This window comes from Scyliorhinus torazame, chromosome 4, assembly GCF_047496885.1.
Source record: "Scyliorhinus torazame isolate Kashiwa2021f chromosome 4, sScyTor2.1, whole genome shotgun sequence".
In the NCBI taxonomy this organism is placed as follows: domain Eukaryota; kingdom Metazoa; phylum Chordata; class Chondrichthyes; order Carcharhiniformes; family Scyliorhinidae; genus Scyliorhinus; species Scyliorhinus torazame.
In genome coordinates this window covers 175,816,694-175,843,309 of record NC_092710.1, presented here as the reverse complement: position 1 = coordinate 175,843,309, position 26,616 = coordinate 175,816,694, and positions in this window count along the sequence as shown.

Genomic DNA, 26,616 nt, shown 5'->3' with positions numbered 1-26,616 from the left:
ATGAAAGCTCAGCCCCTCCTTTCAGGTACTTTAGTGTAATTCAGAAAAAAGCAGATAGGACGCAATCATAATTGAAAAATTCTATCCCCTGTGAGTTCGTGGCCATGTTTTAATCCATAATATTAGACAGCGGGGGTGTTGGATTCATACTGTATAATTGGTGGATTATAGGCACTAAATCTTTGTGTTTGATGCTTCACAGAATTGAATCAAGATCAGTAAAGCAGATATATTGTCATGGATATTCAGATAATCATTACATTCGGAAGCTTAATTGGCTGAAACAATTCCAAACTGGATTGATCCAAGGCACTGAGGGAAAACAGGCACATGATGATATACAAACAATCGATAATTCTTTGGACTCACCTTGCAAGCTCATTCCTAATCCTAGTAAAATATAACTCACTAGGAAATGCATTTAAAGTTAGCACTTATTTTGTTTGCATGAGTAAATTGAATTGTGATTCAAGACAACCAAATATGATAGTTTTATTTGGAAACTAGAATGCTTTTTTCCATTTCACCTGAGAGTTTCTGAACCAATCAGTCGTCATACAGCCAGTGATGTCCTCGAGTAAAAAAATCGAAAATGCTGGAAAAACCCAGCAGGTTTGGCAGTTTTTGTGGAAAGAGAGAGTTAACATTTCAAGTTTAATACAGAGTCATATTGCCATACATCAACTCTGTTTCTCCCTCCACAGATAATTACTACCAGACTTGCTGAGTTTTCCCAGCATTTTCTGTTTCTGTTTTTATTTTCAATTTACAGCATCCGCAGTATTTTGCTTTTATTTATAGCAATGTGCTTCCACCTGTGTCAGCAGGGTGATCTTAGTCCAAGATCTCTACGTCAGGAGGATGGAGTGAGATGCTCATGATGATTATATAACTGGAGAAGAGCAGAATGGGAGCAAAATGTGGAAAAGCGTGAAAAAAATGGATTGAGGAACATTTGCTTATTACAAGGAAATGAACCATAAATGGGTCTGCAGGCATCCTCATCACTATGGTTAAAGCTGGTCTATTTGCTGATCAAAAAGTAACACAAGTGAAATTTGCGCATCCACAAAAAATTAGCAACTTTAAATGCTAATAATAATGTTGGCAAATAATTAACTTGTCTTCCAATTTGCTACTACTGAGGCAGAGTGCAACATGAAAATTAATAGTTGTGAGTAATCATATTGTCAGTTGTTCACTGGGGCATATCTTGCTGAAGGTTAGATTTCTGTTTTCCTGAAATATAAGTATTAAATTAAGCCAAGAAATGAAACATCTAGAGAACTCCTAAACACTCGAACTATTTTAAAAAAAAAAGACTTATATCTCAGTTACACATGACTCTAACATCATGACTCTAAATTCTATACTCTGCTCAGTTAGCATACTTAGAGGTGGGGTCACGCGATGTGAGCGCAGGAGCGGCTGCATTTTTGTGAGCTCTGACTCTGTTCATCTTATAATGCTTCATTTTATCCTACTTCGCATTTCACATTTATATTTCTCATGGGATTTACGTCTTGCACCATGTTCCTGGAGGATCTTGATTGTTTTTTTGTGAAGATGGCCAGGATAAATCGTGGAGGATCCTTGGTTGAACGTGGCGGTTGGAGTTGGCTGGGGTGGGGACCAGCTTGCACTGGTGTTGCTGCTGCTGAGTGGGCTTTTGCCTCAGTGGTACTTTGTGCATGCGGATGATGGCCCTCATTGAGAATGGTGTTCTGGATGTTCTCGGCTCTGTGGTGGATGCCTTTAGAGCCCTCTTTGAGGAATTACGAGGTACCGTTGGGAGAATTGTGAAGGCATATAACAGAGTTCTTGCATTCGAAAGAGAACTTTCCCTGGTGAGGGCCCACCTTGAGTCATTGAGATCCTGTTGCCTGGTGTATTGTCTATCCTGACTGGTTCAGGAGGAAGGGTTTTGGGAAGGTGTGTCCATACGTCCAGTCCCTGATGTGAAATGGGAGATGGGTTCCCGATTGAGTTCGAAAATTGGCGGCCATGCTTTAGTAATCTTGATTTGGAGTCTGGGTGTATCAGTTTCAATGGAGTACAGCATAACCAGTCCTCGAGGCCTGGGGTTGGTTGGGTTCCCCACTACTGGCCCGATATTATTTTATTATCAATGCTCGTCGTGAGGAGTTGGAGATAGCCGAGTGGATCTAGGCTGTAGGTCGCTTGGGCTTCAGATCAACAGCATGGTGGAGGTGAAGGTGCTTTGTTCATTGAAATGTTTGAAAGATTCTGAGGAGTGTTCGCTTATCCTACTTTGGCGTTGGCCTTCTCAAGTAACATAGATGGTGTTATTGTCTTGCAACTCTTCTATAACCTGGACATTATTCTCTTGAAATTATATTGTTGATTGTTTATTGTTGTCTTTTCTCCTGCAAGGGTATGTGAGATGTAAACATGAAGACCAGTGTTGTCTGTTATCCTATTCTAGCAAAAGCCATATTTGTTGATTATGTGAAATGCTATTGGTGCACAGTTTTACTCCTTTTTGTCATTATGTGTTATAATCCCTGTGGTTATGGGAGGAGAGTGCTTTTTTGATATCCTGTATCTCATTTGTAATAAAGATGAGTGGAGCCAAGTGAGAGGTGGCTGGTTGGGTTGGAGTTGGTTAGTTAAGTCCACACTGAGATTGAGGATAGCCCCCTAGTTAGAGCTAACCATATCGGATTTTTATTTTGGTTTTCTTGTTGTGTTGAATTTAAGAATCTGTGCCTGTTTCCTTCGATGGCCGGGGCAGATTATGTATCCTGAGGAGGACTGGGTTCCTTCTGACTCTTCCTTGACGTTGGAGTTTTTCCATTGTGATTTTTCTCTTTAAATCTATTAGAATGGGAGGATCTGAGTGGTTGCGCACACTGAGTTGGTTTGGTTAACCCTTGGTTGGTCTATTGAAGAGAGAGATTATTTGCCATGATTTTGCATTGTTGGAGCCCTTCCCCTCATATGAGGGTAGGTGTGATGGGGAGTTGGGTACCCTCCTCCGAGTGGTCTTATATGGTGGTCTCCTGAGTATCCTGTGGTTGGGTTTTACATGTTGAAGCAATGTCCGTTATTCGATGTGATTCTGCAAATGGACAACACCTGCTAAACCATCCTGATCCCGCTAAGAATTACACTGAAAACTAATTTAATATTATCTGTTGGGCTCACAATGTGGCTCATTATGCATTCTAGAAGTCACAACTTTTCACACACAATGTCCTGTCCTTTGTAGACAAAGGAACATGTCCTCACGTTGCACCTTTTTAACTGAACAAAAGCTTAGGGAAAAGTCATTCCCCAGTTCATTCCCATTTCCCAGTGAAGTCCCCCAGGGCAATACGTTAACTAATCTGAGGCTTGCCTGACTTGAATTTGAACAAAACTGAGCAGTTAATTGTTCCATGCTGCATTCTTCATGGCAGTGCCCCCACCAGTCAGAGTTTGATTGCCAATCATTCAGCGTTCTCTTCTCAAGCAGTATAAATTGTTGTTCTCCTGTTACTGTTGGAAATTTCTTGCAAGCTATCCTGATGTGTGCTAGATGAAAAGGTATGACAGCATGTCTCTTTTTTCAGTAGTGCTTGTCAGGGCCAGTTTTAGACCAAAGGTGCCAATCCAGATTTCTCTCATAGCCATGGGTTATTATTTTATGTTTAAATCAAATATTGAGATGTACTATTAAGAGTTTTTGACTAAAAGTTAAAACAGGTCAATACAAATTTTCACAGATAACACCTGGCCTGTAGTTTCCCTCTTGGAGACAACCCGGAAGCTGCATTCAGATTTTCCCCATTCTGTCAATTTTAAGCTACACCCAAGTATCCTCCCAATATCATTAGAATATCGACAAACTTAAAAGAGGGATAAATGGACATTATTCATCTTCTTCAGAGTTGGGAAATACTGCAAGGTTGGAAACTGCACATGATTTTGTTGCAATAATCAGATACAATGTGCCAAATTATCACTTATATTCAAAGTTTTGTGCTAAATAAATTTGTTACATATAAAAGTTAGAATAATACCACCTTCTAATTAACATGTAATATTAATAACAGACAGAAACCAAGGGTATGGCAATGTGGGTGAACTGCATGCTATAGATTTGAACATATTTCTCTCAATTGACACTTCCATATAGTACACAGGTTCTTCTGCATTGTTCGAAGTGCTGATTTCAAAATGTGATGTTAAATCAAGGTCCTGTCTTTTCTGCTTAGTTTAACATAAAAGATTCAGTGGCATTAATGGAAGAACAGTGAGTTCTCCTGCTGTCTTCACCAAAATTCATCCCTCAGCAATTAACCATCTGGTCAATTATTCATTAAATGTTCACGAGACATTGTTGTTTTTAATTGCAGGCCATCTTTGTCTTAATGATAACATTGATTCCACTTCCAAAACTGTCTGTTAGTTCCAAAGTTCTTTGGGGCATTCTGAGGACATAAACGGGATTTACACTATACATGTACATGTGTGATTTACATACAGGATGATTATAGTTCAGAACTTGAATATTGCTGGAAAGAGAGCCATGTTGCCTAAGCTTTATATCTTGCCTACACCAGGACAAACAGAAGAATGCCAAATTGCAAATGATCATGACATTTATACCAGGGGTGAAAAGGGTAATAATAATAATAACCTTTATTGTCACAAGTAGGCTTACATTGCAATGGAGTTACTGTGAAAAGCCCCTAGCACTGACTGGTTTGTAAATTGATTCTGATTAGCTGAGGCATTGTGCCAATAAGAGCTAACTTGCTGACTTGCTAACCAATCAGCACCTTTTACTCCTGTAGTGTAAATTGTCATTATCATTTGAAATTTGGTATTCTTGTATTTGTCCCGATGTGTACAAGATGAAAAGCTTTGGCAACATTTATCTCTTTTGACGTAGTTGTTGTGGATAAATTGATGCACAAAAATATTTGACTGCAAGCTCCACACCACAACAAAGCATACATTGAAAGCCATACAAGTCTAGCCAATTTTTAATTAGTTAGATACAAACAGGACCTTTTTGGAAAAAAAAAGCAATTTCAATGACAAAGAACAAAGAACAAAGAAAAGTACAGCACAGGAACAGGCCCTTCGGCCCTCCAAGCCTGTGCCGACCATGCTGCCTGTCTAAACTAAAATCTTCTGCACTCCCGGCATCCGTATTCCTCTATTCCCATCCTATTCATGTATTTGTCAAGATGCCCCTTAAACGTCACAGTTGTCCCTGCTTCTACCACCTCCTCCGGCAGCGAGTTCCAGGCACCCATTACACTCTGTGTAAAAAAACTTGCCTTGTACATCTCCTCTAAACTAAATATCAATTTTACACACCTTTGGTCAACTTAGTCTTTACTGAATGCGAACCTTTGAGAGGCATGTCTAAATATTTAGTTATTCTATACATCTTCTTTGCCACTTAAAACAGTAATGAAGCTTCTTTGCTTAGTCGAGTAATTACTTTTTTCAGTTGTTATTGATTTATGAACAAAATGTTACCCTGGATGTTTAAGATTATTATTAAAAAAGCAATTAGTTGAAAGCAACATATTCCTTCAAGAATAGGAGCCTTTATTGTTCTTGGGGAGTACGTCAGTCTATATACATTACATAAGATAGCTCTTTCTGTTGTACTGGATAGGAGTTTTGAAGATGGCAGTGGGCTAGATTTAAATGATGATAAACAATAAAAGCACTAAATTCAGTTTGTTATCACTTAGTCTGAAATGTTAAGTCTGGTTGATACAGTGAAAAGAATTGGCCAGCTTTCTTAAAGCATTTCATTGATAACTTGTCAGTCAGTAGAAAATGAAAGTCTTATGTCCAGAAGAGAGAAAAGTGAAAATAATGAAGTAACCACAGGGCGGCACCATGTCACCCGGGACGTCCGAGGAGCAGCCGGGCCCATCCAGACTGAGCAGCCCCAGGAGATGAGTGCCAACGGGGACCCTCGTCGCAGGGCAAGAGTGACAGCAGTTCACCTCCACCCGCCTGGGGAACTACCTAGGGTGTGGGGGTGGGGCGGTTAGTGCTGGCCAGTGGGAGTGGGGAACGAGTGAGGCCCAGTGGATTGATTGCGTAACCGCCCCCCCCCCCCCTCCCACCCCACCCAACCGGCCACAGCACCCCCTCCCCAGGGACTCGACAAGAAGGTGTGATGGACTGGCCAGCTCGCATGCAGGAATCACCCAGGTGGAATGTGCTACTGTGGACATCATTCAGACATTGTCAAACGATGTGGAGCACAGAGCTCATCGCAGAGCGGGCTGTCATCATCCTCCATCCCATGGACCAGACCCGCTGTCAATGGTGACGTGTTATTCACCCTGGGGTAATACGGACTGCAACTGGATGCAATTGTACTGGAAAGTAGACACCAAACTTAGATGTTAGTTCAATACGTTTTATTGAACTTCTGTAGCAGTGCACACAGCTTGCTGAGGGCTGACACTCTACTAATCTAAGTGTGCTAACTATAACTAATGAGACCAGACTAGCTCTAAGCCACGTGTAGAAGGTGCTAACTGATATATACACCCTGACTGTCACTACAGTTGTCACCAGTGGAAAGAGGCAGAGTGCTGATGCCTTGTGTGTTTTATAGTGGGAAACCCCCCTCTAGTGTTCTGTCTGGTGATTGGTTGTGTTCTGTCCTGTGTGTTGATTGGCTATACTGGGTGTCTGTCACTGCCTGTCTGTATCTCATTATGTGCATGAGAGCATATCATGACATACCCCCTTTTTTAAAAAAATGTTGTTGGTTGCTTAGGGCATATGCGACTCTATGTACAAATATAACTATTTACAGTAAATTGCGAGTGAATTAATATGGAATATGAATATTGTACATGAAAGGTGTCTAGCGTGCAGATACAGAACAATATGTACAAGATAAATGTCTATAAGTCCAATCTTTGGGGCTGGCGTCAGATCCTTGTCGACCGCCTGAGAGGTGGAGATGGGGACGACGGCGCCTTGACAGGCGGGATTGCAGCCAGATTGGTGGCCTCATGGTGCGAGGTGTCCGGAGGAGGCATAACAACGTATGGAAAAGTAGGATCTGGTGGTGGGCAGGCAACTTTGTGCAGTGCCTTTCTGTTGCACCTGACAATGGAGCCATCAGCCATACGAACCACAAACGACCTGGGAGCAGCCTGTCGAACAACAACAGCTGGGGCTGACCAGCCTCCATCAGGTAGCTTGATGCGAACAGCATCTTCCGGAGATCGCACAGGCAAATCGGTAGCATGAGCATCGTATGTCAGCTTTTGCCGGTTCCTGAGTCGCTGCACCTTTTGCAGAACTGGGAGGTGATCCAGGTCTGGTAAGTGTATGGCCGGAACAATCGTCCGCAGGTCTCTATTCATGAGGAGTTGTGCCGGAGACATACCGGTGGACAGAGGGGGTCCCTGTACGCCAACAGCGCAAGGTTGAAGTCAGAAGCAGAGTCCGCAGCCTTACAGAGCAGTTGCTTCACTATATGGACCCCTTTCTCGACCTTCCAGTTGGACTGCGGGTAGTGTGGGCTTGAGGTAATGTATTTGAATTGGTATGACTTGGTGAAATTGGACCACTCTTGGCTGTGGAAGCAGGGACCATTGTCACTCATGACAGTGAGTGGAATACCATGCCTGGCAAATGTCTCCTTGCAGGCTTTGATGACTGTCCTTGATGTGAGGTCTGACAGCTTCATAATTTCCGGGTAATTTGAGAAGTAATCTATGATGAGCACATAGTCACGCCCATTGGCGTGAAAAAGGTCGATTCCCACCTTGGACCATGGAAAGGTCACGATCTCGTGTTGCTGGAGTGTTTCCTTTGCATGAGCAGGCTGGAAGCGCTGGCAAATCGCACAATTGTGGACCATGTTAGATATGTCCTGGTTGATTCCAGGCCAATAGACAGCCTGCCGGGCCCTGCGCCTACACTTTTCGACACCAAGGTGTCCGTCGTGGATTTGTTTGAGCACTAAGCTCTGGAGGCTGTGAGGAATAACGATACGATCTAGCTTGAGGAGGATCCCCTCGACGACTGTCAGGTCGTCCTTGACATTAAAGAACTGAATGAATGAAATGAAATGAAAATGAAATGAAAATCGCTTATTGTCACAAGGAGGCTTCAAATGAAGTTACTGTGAAAAGCCCCTAGTCGCCACATTCCGGCGCCTGTTCGGGGAGGCTGGTACGGGAATTGAACCGTGCTGCTGGCCTGCCTTGGTCTGCTTTAAAAACCAGCGATTTCGCCCAGTGAGCTAAACCAGCCCCTGAGGGCATTGCCCTTTTTGCCAACCATTTGCATTGCATGCTGCAGAAGAGGGTCCTTAGTAGTCTCTTCACGAATGTTGATCACTCTTTCATCTGAGGCCAGGAGGTTGCTGGCACACAGCTGCACCTGTGCCTCAATCTGGCGGATGAAGTCAACCTGTTCACAGAGCGAGGTGATGGAGCGGGACAGGGCTTCTGCAATTATTAGCTCCTTGCCTGGTGTGTATACTAACTCAAAATCGTACCTACGGAGTCGAAGGAGAATGCGCTGAAGCCTGGGCATCATGTCATTCAAGTCCTTATGAATGATATGGACCAAGGGTCTGTGGTCAGTCTCCACTGTGAAGGTTGGTAGACCGTAGATGTAGTCATGGAACTTTACAATGCCGGTTAGGAGGCCCAGGCACTCTTTCTCTATCTGGGCATACCTCTGTTCAGTAGGAGTCATGGCCCTTGACACATAAGCCACTGGAGCCCAGGACGAGGAGTCATCCTTCTGGAGGAGCACCGCACCAATGCCGTCGTGGCTTGCGTCTGTGGAGACTTTTGTCTCCCTGTCCGGGTCAAAAAACGCTAATACCAGAGCACTGGTGAGCTTTGCCTTTAACTCGAGCCACTCTGCTTGACGTGTGGGTAGCCACTGGAATACAGTGGACTTCTTCACCAGATGCCTGAGAGCCGTGGTGTATGATGCCAGGTTAGGAATGAACTTTCCCAAGAAGTTTACCATACCGAGGAAGCGTAGTACCGCCTTTTTGTCTTCCGGGGTCTTCATGGCGGCAATGGCCTTGACTTTGTCCGAATCTGGTTGGACACCCTGCTGGGATATCTGATCGCCCAAGAACTTGATGGATGACATGCCAAAGGAGCACTTGGCCTTGTTCAACTTGAGGCCATTTGCATGGACACGTTGAAAGACTTGTTTGGGACGAGATATGTGTTCCTCGGGGGTCGTGGACCATATGATTACATCATCTACGTAGACACGCACACCCTCAATGCCCTCCATCATCTGCTCCATGATCCTGTGGAAGATTTCAGAGGCTGAGACAATGCCGAACGGCATCTGGTTATAACAGTACCTTCCAAAAGATGGATTGAACATGCAGAGCTTCCTGCTGGACTCGTCCAGTTTTATCTGCCAGAAACCATGCGATGCATCTAGTTTCGTGAAGAATTTGGCGTGTGCCATCTCACTGGTCAATTCCTCCCACTTCGGAATCAGGTAGTGTTCCCACATTATGTTCCAGTTAAGATCTTTGGGATTTATACATATCCTTAACTCTCCTGAGGGCTTCTTCACACAGACCATCGAGCTGACCCAGTCAGTCAGTCAGTTCAGAGATTATGCCCTGGTCTTGGAGCTCCTGTAGCTGTGCCTTTAAACGTTCCTTCAGAGGAGCCGGCTCCCGGCGTGGTGCATGGATTACAGGCGTGGCATCAGGCCTGAGTAAGATCTTGTAGCAGTACGGCAGCGTACCCATTCCACTAAACACATCTGATTATTGCGCCAGGATGTCATCAATGTCAGCCTGAAGATCTACATTGCCAGAGGACATGGTATGGACTCGCTGCACGAGATTGAGTAGCTTGCATGCATGGGCACCAAGGAGGGACGCCTTGTCAGGCTTGACGATTTTGAATCGCAGTGTGGCATTGATGGTCTTGTTGGAGACATACAGATGACAAGATCCTAATGCAATTAGCACATTGCCATTATAATCGAGGAGCTGACAGGCCGGCGGAAGAATTTTGTGTTGCTTTTTAATGCGGTCAAAATCAGCTTGAGAGATGAGATTGGCTGAAGCACCAGTGTCCAGCTTGAACTGGATGCTGCATTGGTTAACGTGTATGACAGCACGCCATTCGTCCACGGAATCCACATTGAGGATAGATAGGCGTCTTGCTGAATTTGAGGAGGCATATTCACATGTAGTGTTGATGCTCACACGATATGGGGACTCCAGGCAGTCGTCTTCTGGATCCGTAGTGCTACCAGGATCAGAATCCAGTAGCCCTTGCTGTACACATCGAACGCGTTTGCGTTGGAAACGGGACCGCTGGCCCTTGACCGGTTCAGACCTACACAAGGCTGCATAATGTCCAGGCTCCCCACAATTTAAACATCGCCTGCCTTTTGCAGGGCATTGCCGCTTTAAGTGGGCGGTGCCGCAGTTCGGCCACGTCATGACGTTGACGCCATTACGCTCCGTGCGTCGTCGCACATGCGCAGTGCGGTCAGCCGACGTTCGCACCTGCGCAGTTTGGTCTTCGGCCGCTTCGTTCTCCCGTTCATGATACACATGCGTGGGGCCCTGGGAAAAGTGCGCAAAATAGCCGCCTTCATCGATACTGAGGCGCCGCATCCGGACGATGGCCTGTGCACTTTCTACCTCGTGGGAGGCGAGTTGTTCCTGTTCTGCCGATTTGAAACGGGAGTACCGATTTCTCGCCTGTTCATGCACTTTACACGTCTCGATTGCGACTGGCAGGGTCATGTTTTTAATTTTGAGGAGCTGCTCCCGCAAAGCATCGGGTTGGACCCCAAATACCATCTGATCCCTGATGATGGAATCGGCAGTGTCACCATTGTTGCAAGACTGCGCTAATATACAGAGGTGAGTTATAAAGGATTGGAAAGGTTCATCCTTACCCTGAAGGCGTTGCTGGAAGACATAGCGCTCAAAGCTCTTGTTCGTTTCGATTTCACAGTGACTGTGGAATTTAGCTAAAACGGTCTTGAATTTGGTCTTGTCCTCAGCGTCGGCAAAAAGTGAGCAAGTTGAAAACTTGGATGGCTTGGTCCCCTGCAGTTGATAGGAGCAGCGCGATTTTTCTGGCATCAAACGCATCCTCGAAGCCTGAGGCCTCAATGTAGAGACGGAACCTCTGCTTGAAGACCTGCCAGTTGGCGCTGAGATTGCCGGAGATCCATAGCTGTGAAGGAGCCTGGATCATCTTCATGCCGCTGGAAGGCACTTGCTGGTCGTCACTGAATCACTCGAGGTAAATCACTTAGATAAAGTAGACTACTGGTACCATGTTGTGTTATTTACCCTGGGGTAACACTGACTGCAACTGGATGCAGTTGTACTGGAAAGTAGACACCAAGCGTAGATGTCAGTTCAATACGTTTTATTGAATTTCTGTAGCAGTGCACACAGCTTGCTGAGGGTTGACACTCTACTAATCTAAGTGTGCTAACTATAACTAACTAGACCAGACTAGCTCTGAGCCACGTGTAGAAGGTGCTAACTGATATATACACCCTGACTGTCACTACAGTTGTCACCAGTGGAAAGAGGCAGAGTGCTGATGCCTTGTGTGTTTTATAGTGGGAGACCACCCTCTAGTGTTCTGCCTGGTGATTGGTTGTGTTCTGTCCTGTGTGTTGATTGGCTGTATTGGATGTCTGTCACTGCCTGTCTGTATCTCATTATGTGCATGAGTGCATATCATGACAACTGGCAATCCAGCGCCCCCAGCTCGTAGGGCCGCAGGTATGTATTACAGAGGGGGTGTGCATGCGGGTGGTTTCATGGTTTGGGAAATAATGGGGTTTGGTGAAGTGGGAGGTGAGGGCGTGTGGTATGGTGGTGTCCGTGCCCCGGCCAGCGACCCCCCTTGTTTGTGAACTGTGTCGCGATGAGTGTGCCCCATGCGCGCTGGCTCTGGTGATATCATTGTGCGGACTCCCGTGCCTGGCCATGTCCCGCTCTCTGTCGCTCTTCCCCTCATCCCCCTCTTCATCCTCCTCCAGCACACCGCCGCTCTGTTGCGCGATGTTGTGGAGAACGCAGCCGACCACCACGATGCGGGCGACCCTCCTTGCCTCATACTGGAGGGCCACCCAGAGCGGTCTCGGAACCTAAAGCCCATCCTCAGGGTCCCAAAGCACCTCCCTACCCCTGGCCACTGTGTGGGCATTATTCTAGCGGGTCTCCGCATCGGTCTGTGGCCTCCATATAGGCGTCATCAGCCACGGCTGCAACGTTAACCCCTGTCGACCAGCAACAAGCCCCACAGCCGAGTTGGGGGGGGGGGGTTCTCCGTCGAACATGTCGGGGATCACTGTGTGCGCCAGTATGAAGGAGTCATGTACACTGCCCGGGAATCGGGCGCAGACGTGCATAATGTGCATCTGATGGTCACAGACCACCTGAACGTTCATGGAGTGGTACCCCTGCCTACTCGTGAACAGTGGCCTGTTATCCGCCGGTGGCCGTAGGGTGACATGCGCACCATCAATGACCCCCTGGACCCGCGGCATCCCGGCGACAGTTGCAAACCCCACTGCCCAGGCAGCCTGGTTTGCGCGGTCCCCAGGGTAGTCGATGTACCGCTCCGCCTGAGCATACAAGGCATTCATGATGGCGCAGATGCACCTGTGCGCCAATGTCTGGGCGATGCCAGACAGGTCCCAACTCAGCGACTGGAATGACCCCGTCGCATAAAAGTTCAGCGCAACTGTCACCTTGACGGTCACCGGGAGTGGTTGTCCTCCCCCATACCCTTGCACTGACAGGTGTGCCATCATCTGGCAGATGTGTCGCACAGTCTCCCTGCTCATCCGCAGTCTCCGTCTGCATACCCGGTCTGGGAGTTCTTCACAGGTGGTTGCGGTACACACGTGGCCTCATCCGGCGCGCCTTGGCACCTCCCCCTCCTCGCCCTGTCGGGCAGGCGGCCCTCCAGCCTGAGCGGCTGCCACCTGCCCCTCTGTAGCACGCTCCTCCGCTGCAGCCTCCACCTCCTCTCTGAGCGGCCCCCGCTCATCCTGCCACAGCGTTGGGCAGCATCGCAGGTTGATGTGCAAACGCCATAATTTTCTGCAGGGCGTGATAGGCAAACATGTTATCATGGCGCCTACACCCGTGCCCAACCAGGTGCCATGGGCTACACAGGGCCCCGGTTGGCACTGTGGACCCCAACCACACATGTCCCCCGTCCCTGCACCCTGGCCCCGTCGGTGCCCCCGGTCCTGGCACCCATCTCTGCTGCCAGGGGCATCATTGGGTGGCACTGCCCTCACTGGGGGCTGCCATCGGTGTGGCCCTGGGAGGTCCCCCGGTGGGTGTCTGCCGGTTGGGTGGTGTGGTCGCGGTGGGGAGGAGGCATCCATACAGCCGTTGTCACTGCGTGCATCCAGGTGCCGGGTGTGTGGCCAACAAAATGGCCACCGTAATGGGTGTCTGTGTCTGGGCATTGCCCCTTTCCTGTTGGGGGGCTCCCCAGCTGCTCGGCCTGTCCCCCCCCCCCCTTCTCCTCCAGCCCTGGCAGGCTCCCCCTCCTCCGCCGCAGCCACCATGGCCGGATTCTGCAGTCTGCAGTCACCCCACGCCACTTCATATCTCCTCTCTCCGCCGCCGCAGCCGGCACGCTAGGTTCACGAATTTTAATAATACATTAGAAACATGCCATTGGGAAATCGGTCCCTCCGAGGCGCAGACTCGCCGAGGCCCCGGAGAATCCGTCGTCAGGACCGCTAATGATATGCCGATTGCGCTTTCAGGCCGCGCGGCAATGCCACGATTTCGACGTTTTTGGGGGGCTGGAGAATCCCTATTTGGCGTGAAACCGGCGCCTGGCTCGATTTCGGCATCGGAAGCTATTCCCCATCCAATTACGTTTCTGATTTCGGAGTCGGCTAACAGAGAATCCAGCCCATGATCTATAACATCTTCAAATTCTGCTGAAAAGCAATTGTACTGAACTTCAAGCTCTACCTCCACAGGAGTCATTTGCCCTGTTGAGTGCTCCCAGTACTTTTGTTTTGTTTGTCAGGTTTGAGGTTTGATGCAGTTTAAGTTCACACTTTATTTAACTGCGAAAGATTTTTGCTCATGTCCATGGTTTCCTACACGCCTATTATTTAAAGAACTAAATTTAAAATAAACATTGTTGAGTCAGATTTGTTCCAATATAACAATATAACTTTGATGGAGAAGTAGATAGAAATTGTTGATGAAAGACAAGGGGCAGGATTCTCTCACCCCGGGGCCGGGCCGGAGAATTGCAGGGACGGGCACGAATCGCGCCACGCCGCCCTGCCGGAGAATGGAGAATCGGCACCATTGGCGCCGGCGCGGTCGATGCGGCGCCGGTCGGGGCCGCTCTACCCAGCTCCCCTCGGCGATTCGCAAAAAAAGCCGAATCCCGCCGGCACTGTTCACACCTACTCTTACCCGGCGGGGCCTCGGCATGGACCCATCCGGGGAGGCCTGGTGGTGGGGGAGGGTCCGAACCTGGGGGTGGCCTCCGCTGTGGCCTAGCCCGTGATAGGGGCCCACCGATCGGCGAGCCGGCCTCTCGGGCTGGGGGGGCTCTTTTGTTCCGCGCCGGCCCTGTAGCCCTACGCCAAGTTGCGTCGGGGCCGGTGCGGAGAAGGGAGCCACGGCGCATGCGCGCACTGCCGCTGGTCCCACTGCATGCGCAGACCCGCGGCACCCATCTGATGCCGGGGATCGGCAGCTGGAGTGGCGTGGATCGCTCCAGTGCCGTGCTGGCCTCCTGTCGGGGTCAGAATCGCTGCTCCTGAGGCCATGTTGACGCCGTCGAGAAACGCGACGGCGTTTACAACGGCGTCAACACTTAGCCTCAGGATCAGAGAATCCCGCCCAAGGTAGTGAGGGTGAGATAATAATTTCTACATCTGACAACTTTCAAAAGTCATCTTCCTCTAACATGTTTAAATAATTTCAGCTTCTGGTTGTGACTTTATTGAGAGAACTGTATGGCAGATTGATGAATGTATCATCCTTTATGCTTTGAGTTGGAGACTTGAGGCAATATTTTCCAGCAGACTTTGGGACCTGACATCCAGGTCAAACAGGGATTCCAAGTCTGCGCTTGCCAGGATCCAGACAAGGGAAGTAATTGTCCTGGAGGCAGATTCCCAATCGGCTGCCTTGGTGCTTTCTACCCTGTTAATAGTGGACAAGCTGCTGATGCTGTTCTCACAATATGTTCCAGAGCCTCAGTAGGCCCCATTAAGAGAGATCGGCAAGTTTGAGAATGCAAGGACACTTCAAAATGGAGACACCTTTGCAGGCACAAAATTAACTCTGTATTTTACAGCAACAAAGGCTGCAGGCCCTGGGGAATGGAGAGGAAAGCCCTGCAATTGGATCGTTGTGGCCATGGGGAGGCTTTTTCAACTCTCGGCCCTCTCTTTGGGGGATTGTGGCCCAATTGGCTGCCACAGGGAGACCATCTCTATGGGATTGGTGGCCTCCACCCACAGCTGGAGGCTGTGATGCACGATCAATTATTGCGAAAGCGAGATTGGAGAATAATCGAAGGCTTTATTAGACAAGATGTGTTCCCCAGCAGCTCGTAACAGAAAATGACTGCAGCCGGGCATGAGCACCTCTTTATATCATCCACTGGGCGGAGCCAGCAGACATGGATTTACCCACATATCTCTAATACGGTAGTACCTCCAACACAGGTACCGTAATACATATAATACGGTCTACCACATTCACCCCCTGTTGAAAAAAGAGTCTGGCGAGGGTGGTGGCAAAGCCTTTAACAATAACAATAACAACTACAGTAACAATTACAATGAAGAAATCAATCGATTGGGGGCCTTGATGGTCCTCTGCGACCGTCGCAGTCTCGGTGGTGATGCAGGCGTCAACTCAGGCATTTTCGACTCCGGGAGCGTGCAGTCCTCTGCTTCGTTACCTCCGAGTGGAACCAGTGGGAGGACGGATCCTCCTGGTGCGGATGCTGCGGTGAGGTGCGCTGGTGGGGAAGTGTTGGAGCAGAGAAGAATGGTTTGGATGGAGGGGTTGGTGAGGGGGCCGTGGGTGGGGATCCAGCAGGTGCCAAATCCTGGAGGGAGACCATGTCCTGGCGTCCGTCGGGGCGTGCCACGTAGGCGTGCTGCGGGTTAGCATGAAGAAGGTGGACCCTCTCGACCAACAGGTCAGACTTATGGGTCCGCGCATGTCTCCGGAGCAGGACGGTTCCAGGAGCTGCCAGCCATGTTGGGAGTGATGTCCCGGAGGTGGACCTCCTGGGAAAAACAAGAAGACATTCATGGGGGGTTTCAATAGTTGTGGTACACAGGAGTGACTGTATGGAATGGAGTGCATCGGGGAGGACCTCCTGCCAGCGGGAGACCTGGTGATTTCTAGACCATAGGGCCAGCAGAACGGCTTTCCAAACCGTCCTGTTCTCCCTCTCCACCTGCCCGTTTCCCCGGGGGTTGTAGCTGGTCGTCCTGCTTGAGGCAATGCCCTTGCTGAGCAGGAATTGACGCAGCTCATCACTCATAAAGGAGGACCCCCTATCGCTGTGTATGTAGGTGGGGAAATCGAACAGTGTGAATATACTGCGGAGGCTTTAATGACGGTGGCAGCAATCATGTCGGGACAGGGGATGGCGAAGGGGAACCGGGAAAACTCATCGACCACATTCAGGAAGTACGTGTGGCAGTATGGAGGAATTAGCGGAGGTTGGCGTCGTGGTCCTGCTGATCGTGGCCGCAGATGGTGACGTTATCTAGGTACAGGAAGGTGGCCCGCAATCCGTACCGGTCAACCATTCGGTCCATCTCCCGTTGGAAGACCGAGACCCCATTAGTGACACCGAAGGGGACCCTAAGGAAGTGAAAGAGACGGCCATCTGCTTCGAAAGCAGTGTATTGGCGGTCGTCCGGGCAGATAGGGAGCTGGTGGTAGGCAGACTTTCGGTCCACTGTGGAGAAGACCCGGTACTGTGCAATCTCATTGACCATATCAGATATGCGTGGGAGGGGGTACTCGTCAAGCTGCGTGTACCGGTTGATGGTCTGACTGTACTCAATGACCATCCTGTGCTTCTCCCCGGTCTTTACAACTACCACTTGGGCTCTCCAGGGGCTGTTGCTGGCCTCGATAATGCCTTCCTTCAGCAGCCGTTGGACTTCCGACCTAATGATGGTCCTTTCCTGGATACTGTACTATCTGCTCCTGGTAGCGACGGGTTTGCAATCCGGGGTGAGGTTCGCAAACAGGGAAGGCGGGTCGACCTTAAGGGTCGTGAGGCCGCAGATGGTGAGGGGGTGTATGGGTCCTCCGAATTTAAAAGTCAGGCTCTGGAGGTGGCACTGGAAGTCCAGGCCCAAGAGTGCGGCAGCGCAGAAGTGGGGGAGGATGTAGAGCCGGAAGTTGTTAAACTCTATGCCCTGGATAGTGAGGTTCGCAATGCAGTACCCCCGGATTTCCACAGAATGGGATCCGGAGGCCAGGGAGACTTTCTGCTTAACGGGGTGTACCATGAGAGAGCAGCGCCTTACCGTGGTGGGGTGAACAAAGCTCTCTGTGCTCCCGGAGTCGAAAAGGCAGGACGTCTTGTGCCCGTTGAGTGCCACTGTCGTCATCGCGGTAGTGAGGTTCCGTGGCCGAGACTGGTCCAGAGTAATGGAGGCGAGATGCGGCAGATGCTGGGAGGCCCCGGGTTGAACAGCGGTGAATGAGGTCGCAGCAGGCGATAAACGGCAAGTCGGGTCGGCGTCCTGCAGCGCCATTCAAGATGGCCGCACCCATGGGTCGCACATGGCAGTCAGTGGACAAGATGGCGACACCCACCGGCCGCACGCGGCTTGCGGGGGGGAGGATGCCGGCGGGACCGGGTCACCCGCGGGGTGTGCGGAGACGGCGGCGGCCGACCGGGCCTGGCATACCGCCACAAAGTGCCCCTTCTTACCGCATCCTTTGCATGTCACTAATCGGTCCAGGCAGCGTTGCCGGGGGTGTTTGGTCTGCACACAAAAGTAGCATCTGGGCCCCCCGGGGTTGACTGACTGCCGCGCGGCGCAGGCTTGCGGTGAATTGGAGGATGAGGTTGGGTCGGAAGCAGGTGGGGTCCATGCAGTCCATGGGGATGCCGCTCTGCAGGGCGCGTAGGCCTGGGCGTTAAGGGAGGCCAACTCTAAAGAGTTTGCGAGTCTCCTAGCCTCCTTAAGATCTAGTGTATCTCCTTCTAACAGCCGCTGGCGGATCTGTGTGGACAGCTTGCCTGTGCCGAAGGCGTCCCGAATTATGAGTTCAGTGTGCTCAGTAGCCGAAACTTGCCGACAGTCGCATTCCTACCGAGGACTAGCAGGGCGCGGTAGAAGTCATCCAGGGATTCCCCCAGGATTTGGCGTCTGGTGGCCAGAAGATGTCTAGCATATACTTGGTTCATCGGGCGAATATAATGCCCTTTCAGCAGTGCCATAGCTTCAGAGTAGTTAGGCGCGTCCCTGATGAGTGGAAAAAGTTCGGGACTCACCCTCGAGTAGAGGATCTGTAACTGTTGGTCCTCCGTGGGTGGGTCTGTGGACGTCCTGATTTAGCTCTGGAAGCAAGCCAGCCAGTGATCAAAGGTCGAAGCATTTGCCGCGTGGGTGCTCAATTGCAGACGGTCCGTCTTGATGCGGAGCTCCATCTTTCAATACCTTTTCCAATAAATTGATGCACGATCAATTATTGCGAAAGCGAGATTAGAGAATAATCAACGGCTTTATTAGATAAGATGTGTTCCCCAGCAGCTTGTAACAGAAAATGGCGGTAGCCAGGGATGAACACCTCTTTATACCATCCACTGGGCAGAGCCAGCAGACAGGGATTTACCCACGTATCTCTAATGCAGTAGTACCTCCAACACAGGTACCGTAATACATATAATACGGTCTACCACAGGCTGCTTCACCATCAGCAAAATCGTCCCTAATAAGTGTCTTGAGTATTTCAATTGCCTGCTCACTTCCTGAAGCAAATCATTCCTGAGAAACTGTCCAGCTGGCAGGAATGAATGGGGGAGCCGTCGTGACATGCCTTCCCTCCATTTCCCTGAGCCGCCTCCCCCATCTCCGCTCCTGCCTGCACACGGCTGGGAAAATTCATCCTTTTGATCCTGCTTCTGAAGACAGGTATATTTTCTATCTTCATTATTGTCAGAGAACAAATAGGTTCTCAAAGTTAAAATATTAATCTTGTGGTAACTTCAGAACACAAGGGAGGCAGTCGAATGCATTGTTTAAACGAAGGAATTTCTTCATATAAATAAACAACAAAGTTTGACAATAACAGTAACTCAGCAGAACAGTAGTAACAATAATGGGCGGGATTTCTCCAGTCCCTCAGCCACGTGATTCTCAGTGACGTGCCGCTCGCTGGCAGCGGGATTCTCTCTTCCATCAAAGCCACCGCACGCCACCAGGAAACCCATGGGCCGGCTGCACTGCCAGAGGGTAAAGAGAATCTCAATGGCCGGAGAATTCCGGCCTATAACTATGAAAACAGGAGCTCTAGTAAAACAGGTCTTGGTTATGGGTCACCCTCTGCAGAATGAAAAACCCACCAAAGCCCGCACATGCTCAAAACCCTTCCAGAGAAACAATTATTCAGGAGTAAGGCGTATAAGAACACTCTGTACTCAAAATGCCACACTGTGACAAATCTCAATTCAAATCTGGTCATATATTGTATCAAAATCGGAATATAAATATTTGACGATGCAATTGCACTTATATTCAGAAGAATTATTTATTCACATTGCCTGTAATCACAATTCCATCCACATTAGTTGAAGGAAGGATCTGCATGCAATGCTAAGCTGCTAATTCTGAGACACGAGAATCCTAAATTGTTCTTCTACTCAAGGCACTACCAATCTGTGTCTTTCATTGAGTTGGGGGTTACCAGTAATCTTTGTCACTATCAAAACACATAAGCGACAGCAGCAGAAATTAATTTCCAGAGGAACTAATTTAGTTTTGACTGCAAAGTCAGAGGAGATTGAAATACGAGAGCACTGAGCTAACCTTGCACTATAAATTGTGGTGAGGCCATTTAAATAAATCTTTGACTTTCCCAAAACATAATACATCTTAAGCATGCAGGGATCAGCAATATCCAAACACCAGTTGTTCTTATAGAGCTACCCGAGGAATTGGTTGTAACTTTTTATATGGACATGGAACAAAGTGGGGAAGTCGGGCAGAACCATTCTAAAATGTTCTTTGAAGATGTTTCTGCATGGGATAAAACAGAGGCAGTTTAAGGTAGCCTGGATAACTTTGCACAAATTAACAATGCTGACTTGCAAGGTGTCTTTATAGTTCATTACTGTAAGCGTGAACAGCATCACAGAGTGGTAACATGCAGATGTTAACAACTGTTCTACATGCCCATTCCAAATATTTACATTAGGCCATTTCTTGGTATGTGGGGCAGGGTCACCTTGAGACTGGATTGGATTTGGATTTGGATTTTGTTTATTGTCACGTGTACTGAGGTACAGTGAAAAGTATCTTCCTGCGAGCAGCTCAACAGATCATCAAGTACATGAAAAGAAATAAAAGAAAATACATAATAGGGCAACATAAGGTACACAATGTAACTACATAACACCAGCATCGGGTGAAGCATACAGGAGTGTAGTGTTAATGAGGTCAGTCCATAAGAGGGTCGTTTAGAGCCAGGTAACAGTGGGGAAGAAGTTTTTTTTGAGTCTGTTCGTGCATGTTCTCAGACTTCTGTATCTCCTGCCCGATGGAAGAAGTTGGAAGAGTGAGTAAGCCAGGTAGGAGGGATCTTTGATTATGCTCCCCGCTTTCCCCAGGCAGCGAGAGGTGTAGATAGTCAATGGATGCAAGGCAGGTTCATGTGATAGACTGGGCGGTGTTCACGACGAGGTGAAAGCTGGATGTAAATTTGACCCACTGCATGTTCGTGCTGATAGGCTGTATACTTTGTATTTAGATGCTGTTGGATGTATCCAGGTCTAATTCTCTAGTTACATGCATATTAATGATAGAGGAAGGGCAGGTTCTATTTTATCAGAGTGACAGCCTTTTCCATCAAGGCAGCATTTGAACAAGGGGAACATTGGGAAAACTAAAGTCAATGAGTTCAGGGGGTTAACACTTCACTGGTGGAGTCATGCCTGGCAGAAAAGAAGATGGCTATAATTTTTGGAGCTTGATCATCACAGCTCCTGGGCATTGTTGCAGGAGTTTCTTCGAGCAGCACCCTGCAATCAGCTATCTTCAGCTGCTTCATCTGTAACCTTCTTCCATCACGGTGTCAGATGTGGGGATGTTGACTGATAATGACAGTGTTCATTCACAATTCCTCATTAATGAAGCAGACTATTCTCTCAGGCAGAAAATCATGGACAGCATCTAGAATTGGGATGAAAAATGTCAATTAATATTTGTGCTCGACCATTACCTTTGACATTCAATAGGACTACCATTGCCTTGTATCCTATTATCAATATTCTCGGATTGGGGGGGAAGGGGGGGTGTCATTAAAAATGCAATTGGAACAACAACATGAATGTGTGAATGAAATAGCTACATTTCAGATCAGCGATGAGGCATTCTGTGGAAAGTGGCTCACCTCTTTGATGTGTTGGGTGCTCTGGATCCGTGGAACACATACAGGCCACCAACACTTAAAATAGTACAACACTATTTCATTAAGTTAGAAACTGTTGAACATACTTTCACTGTGGGTAACACGATGTTAGATTAAACTAAAGACCTATGCCTGTCCTAACCAGTCTATGCACTCAGCACATGGTGAGGATCTGTGCTGTCAGCTGTAAGCTCTGTTCTTCTGAGAGGCTGCATCCCGAATGAGCGGGAACTCTGATGCCCTCTGTCTATAGAGTGAGTGTGTTCTAACTGGTGATTGGCTGCGGTGTTGTGTGTGTTGATTGGTCTTGCTGTGTGTCCATTAGTGTGTGTGTATCTGCACCATGATATACTGGTGTATATTATGACATCCCCCCTTTTATAAAAGAATGTATGTGTGTGGCAATAAACAATGTATGGTGAGAATGTTCCTAACTACGTTTGGGGGGCAAAGACATATTTACAGGACTACGTTCATGAGAACTAAGCTATTTACATGGGAGGTGCTTGGTGCAGAGAAGCAGTATGCAACAAGAGTAACGAGATCAACACGATATACAAACCAGGGAAACGATCAAACAAAGCAACGAAACAATTCAGAGAGTCCATAAATTCAAAAAGTTCATAAATTTAGTCTCTGAGGTGGGCGACAAATTCTGGTTGACCGCCTCAAGGGTGGGTCAAGAGCTGCCGGTTCAGGAGCGGGATGGACAGCGTGAAAGTCAGGGGGAGTCAGAGTGACAGGGAGCTCTGCATAGTCCGTGGCAGGGTCAGCAGGAGGGCGAGGCGACACTGGAGGATCACATGGCGATCGTGGAACGAGACGAAGGGCGCGTCGATTGCGACGCAGAATCAAGCCATCTGGTAGACGAACCAGGAATGAGCAGGGGGGGGCCACCTGCCGAAGGACAACAGCAGTTGCAGACCAGCCACCATCCAAAAGATGGATGCGGACGTTATCATCTGGAACCAGAGCAGGGAGATCAGCTGCATGGGATTCATGAGCCGCCCTGTGCTGTGCACGAGACAGCTGCATCCGGCGAAGGACCGGAATGTTGTTGAGGTCTGGGACATGGATGGACGGCACCGTCATCCTCAGGGTGTGATTCATGAGTAACTGGGCTGGCGACAGGCCTGTGGACAGTGGGGGGAGCGATAGGCCAGCAAGGCGAGGTAGAAATCAGACCCAGCATCGGCAGCCTCGCATAGGAGCCGTTTGACGATATGTACTCCCTTCTCTGCTTTGCCGTTGGATTGTGGGTACAGGGGACTGGATGTCACATGGGCAAAATTGTACTGCCTGGCAAAGCTGGACCAATCTTGGCTGGCGAAGCAGGGGCCATAGTCCGACATAGCCGTGAGCGGGATGCCGTGTCGAGCAAAGGTTTCTTTACATGCACGAATGACTGCCGATGAGGTGAGGTCGTGCAACCGTATCACCTCCGGGTAATTCGAAAAGTAGTCCACGATCTCTAGTAGTCTCTACCCAGCGAGCGGAACAGGTCGGTGCCCACCTTGGTCCATGGTGACGTGACCAACTCATGGGGCTGCAACGTCTCGCATGGTTGGGCCAGCTGGAAGCGCTGACAAGTGGGGCAGTTGAGCACTGTGTTGGCTATGTCCTCATTAATGCCGGGCCAGTACAATGCCTCTCGGGCCCGTCAGCGGCACTTTTCCACGCCAAGGTGGCCCTCCTGTAGTTGTTCCAGGACAAGCTGACGCATGCTATGCGGGATGACAATGCGGTCCAGTTTTAGAAGAACCCCGTCTACTACCGCCAGATCATCTCTGACATTATAGAATTGAGGGCATTGGCCCTTGAGTCACCCGTCCGTTAGGTGGCGCATGACACGCTGTAGCAAGGGGTCAGCTTCCGTCTCGCGGCGAATTTAGACGAGGCGTTGATCCGAGGCAGGTAGATTGGAGGCTGCGAATTCCACATGGACGTCAACTTGGCAGATAAATCCTGCTGGGTCACATGGAGTGTTGACTGCCCTGGAGAGAGTGTCAGCAATGATGAAGTCCTTGCCTGTGGTGTATATCAGCTGGAAGTCGTATCGCCGGAGCTTAAGAAGAATACGCTGGAGGCGAGGCGTCATGTCGTTCAAGTCTTTCTGTATTATATTGACCAGCGGGCGATGGTCGGTCTCGACGGTGAATTGAGGAAGTCTGTAGACATAATCATGAAACTTAACCACACCGGTCAGAAGGCCCAGGCACTCCTTTTCTATCTGCGCTTAGCGCTGCTCCGTGGGGGTCAACGCACGTGATGCATATGCAACGGGGGCCCATGATGAGGCCTGATCACGTTGAAGGAGCACCGCCCCAATGTCGGATTGACTGGCATCGGTCGAAATTTTGGTCTCCTTTGCTGGATCAAAGAAAGCTAAGACCGGGGCCGTGATCAGTTTTGCCTTGAGTTCCCTCCATTCGCGCTTGTGGGCAGGGAGCCATTGGAAGTCTGTCGTCTTCCTGACCAGGTTCCTGAGAGCCGTGGTATGAGAGGCGAGGTTAGGGATGAATTTCCCTAAAAAATTGACCATGCCTAGAAATCGGAGGACCGCCTTCTTGTCCTCTGGTGTTTTCATAGCTGTGATGGCAGCTACCTTGTCCGCATCCGGCTGCACACCCAATTGGGAGATGTGGTCCCCGAGGATCATAAGTTCTGTCTGACCAAAAGAGCATTTGGCCCTGTTGAGGCAGAGGCCATGTTCATGTATACGTCTGAATACGCGCTGGAGGCGACTAACATGCCCCTGCGGGGTGGTGGACCAAATGATTATGCCATCGACATAGACGCGAACACCTTCAATACCTTCCATCATTTGTTCCATAATCCTATGGAACACTTCTGATGCAGAGATGATCCCAAACGGCATCCTGTTGTAACAATATCTTCCAAAGGGGGTGTTAAATGTGCAGAGTTTCCGACTGGATTTATCGAGCTGGATTTGCCAGAATCCTTTTGAGGCGTCGAGTTTGGTAAAGAGCTTGGCGCGAGCCATCTCACATGTGAGCTCTTCGCGCTTGGTAATTGGATAGTGCTCTCTCATAATATTGCGATTTAGATCCTTGGGATCAATGCAAATTCTCAATTTGCCGGAAGGCATTTTTACACATACCAGGGAACTGACCCAGTCGGTAGGTTCCGTGACTTTGGAAATCACTCCTTGGTTCTGGAGGTCCTGTAGCTGCTGCTTGAGGTGGTCCATGAGGGGTGTTGGGACCCTGCGAGGTGCGTGCACCGCAGGCGTGGCATTCAGTTTTAATAAAATCTTGTAGGTGTACGGGAGCGTGCCCATGCCCTCGAAGACGTCGTGGTGCTGGTTGATAATGGCGTCGAGCTGCGCCCTGAAGTCAGTGTCCTGAAAGGCAGACGTGTCATCAGGAGAGAGAGAGTGAACTCTCTGAACTAGGTTCAACAGCTTGCATGCCTGCACGCCAAGCAGGGAGGCTTTTGAGGAGTCCACGATTTCAAAGGGAAGGGTGAGTTTGCGTGACTTGTGCGTCACTTCAAGTTGGCAGGAGCCGCTGGCAGTAATGACATTGCCATTATAATCTAATAGCTGGCAGGCTGGTGGCAGGATGGCTGATTTGACACAAAGGCTTTGGAGGTCAGACCGCGCAATGAGATTGACGGAGGCACCAGTGTCCAGGCGGAATCGTATTTGGGACCGGTTGACCGTAAGGGTGGCACACCACTCATCGTCTGGATCGATGCTGTATACCGATAGAGGCTGGATTCTTTGCTTCGGGGACACCCTGTTTTTTGTAATGATACCGACTCGAAAAGGCGCCTTCGGGTCCTTGGTGTCAATATCGGGTAGCAGGTCCGAATCGGGCTTGGTGACGGTGGGTTGAATGGCCCGGACATTCCTGCGGGGCTGGCTGGAGCGACGAGAGTTGGCAGGCTGAGCTGATCTGCATAAAGCAGCATAGTGGCCAAGTTTGCCACATCGCAGGCATCGTCGGGATTTGGCAGGACATTGCTGCTTTAAGTGGGCGGAGCCACAGTTGCCGCACGTTGTAGCGTCAGTACATTCGCTGCGCCACCGCACATGTGCGGTGCGGTCGTACGTGGTGCGCGCCTGCGCAGTACTTTTGTCGATGTTGCCGTCCCCTCGTTCGGTGCGCACAAGCGCGGGAATCCGCGAAAAGTGCGCAAAATGGCCGCCCTCATCCAGGCTGAGGCCCTGGAGTTGCTCGATTGCTTGGACCCGTTGTGCCTCTTGGGGACCTTGCCGCGCCGTTTCAGCCGTTGGATGTGGGAATACCGACTAGTGGCGTGTTCATGTAGCACGCAGGTCTCGATGGCAATCGCTAGGGTGAGCTGCTTTACCTTGAGGAGCTGCTGGCGTAGGGGATCCGACTGAACACCAAAAACGATCTGGTCGCGTATCATGGAGTCGGAGGTGGGCCCGTAATTACAGGACTTCGCAAGGATGCGGAGGTGGGTGAGAAAGGACTGGAAAGGTTCACCCTTACCCTGCAAACGCTGTTGGGATACATAGCGCTCAAAATTTTCATTCACCTCGATGTCGCAGTGACTGTCAAACTTAAGGAGGACCGTCTTGAATTTTGATTTATCTTCACCATCAGCAAAGGTGAGAGAATTGAAAATGTGGATGGCATGTTCCCCGGCCGTGGATAGGAAGAGAGCGATCTTCCTGGTGTCTGAGGCAGCTTCACGGTCTGTGGCTTCAAGGTAGAGCTGGAAGCATTGTTTGAATATCTTCCAGTTGGCCTCTAGGTTACCGGAGATGCGGAGCGGCGGCAGGCGGACGCTGTCCATTTTGCAGGATGGCTGTATGCTGGTGGAAGGCAGATTACTTGCAGGTAGGTCTAAGACGTTCTAACATCCCTCAACTACTGGTACCATGATGTGTTGGGTGCTCTGGATCCGTGGAACACATACAGGCCACCAACACTTAAAATAGTACAACACTATTTTATTAA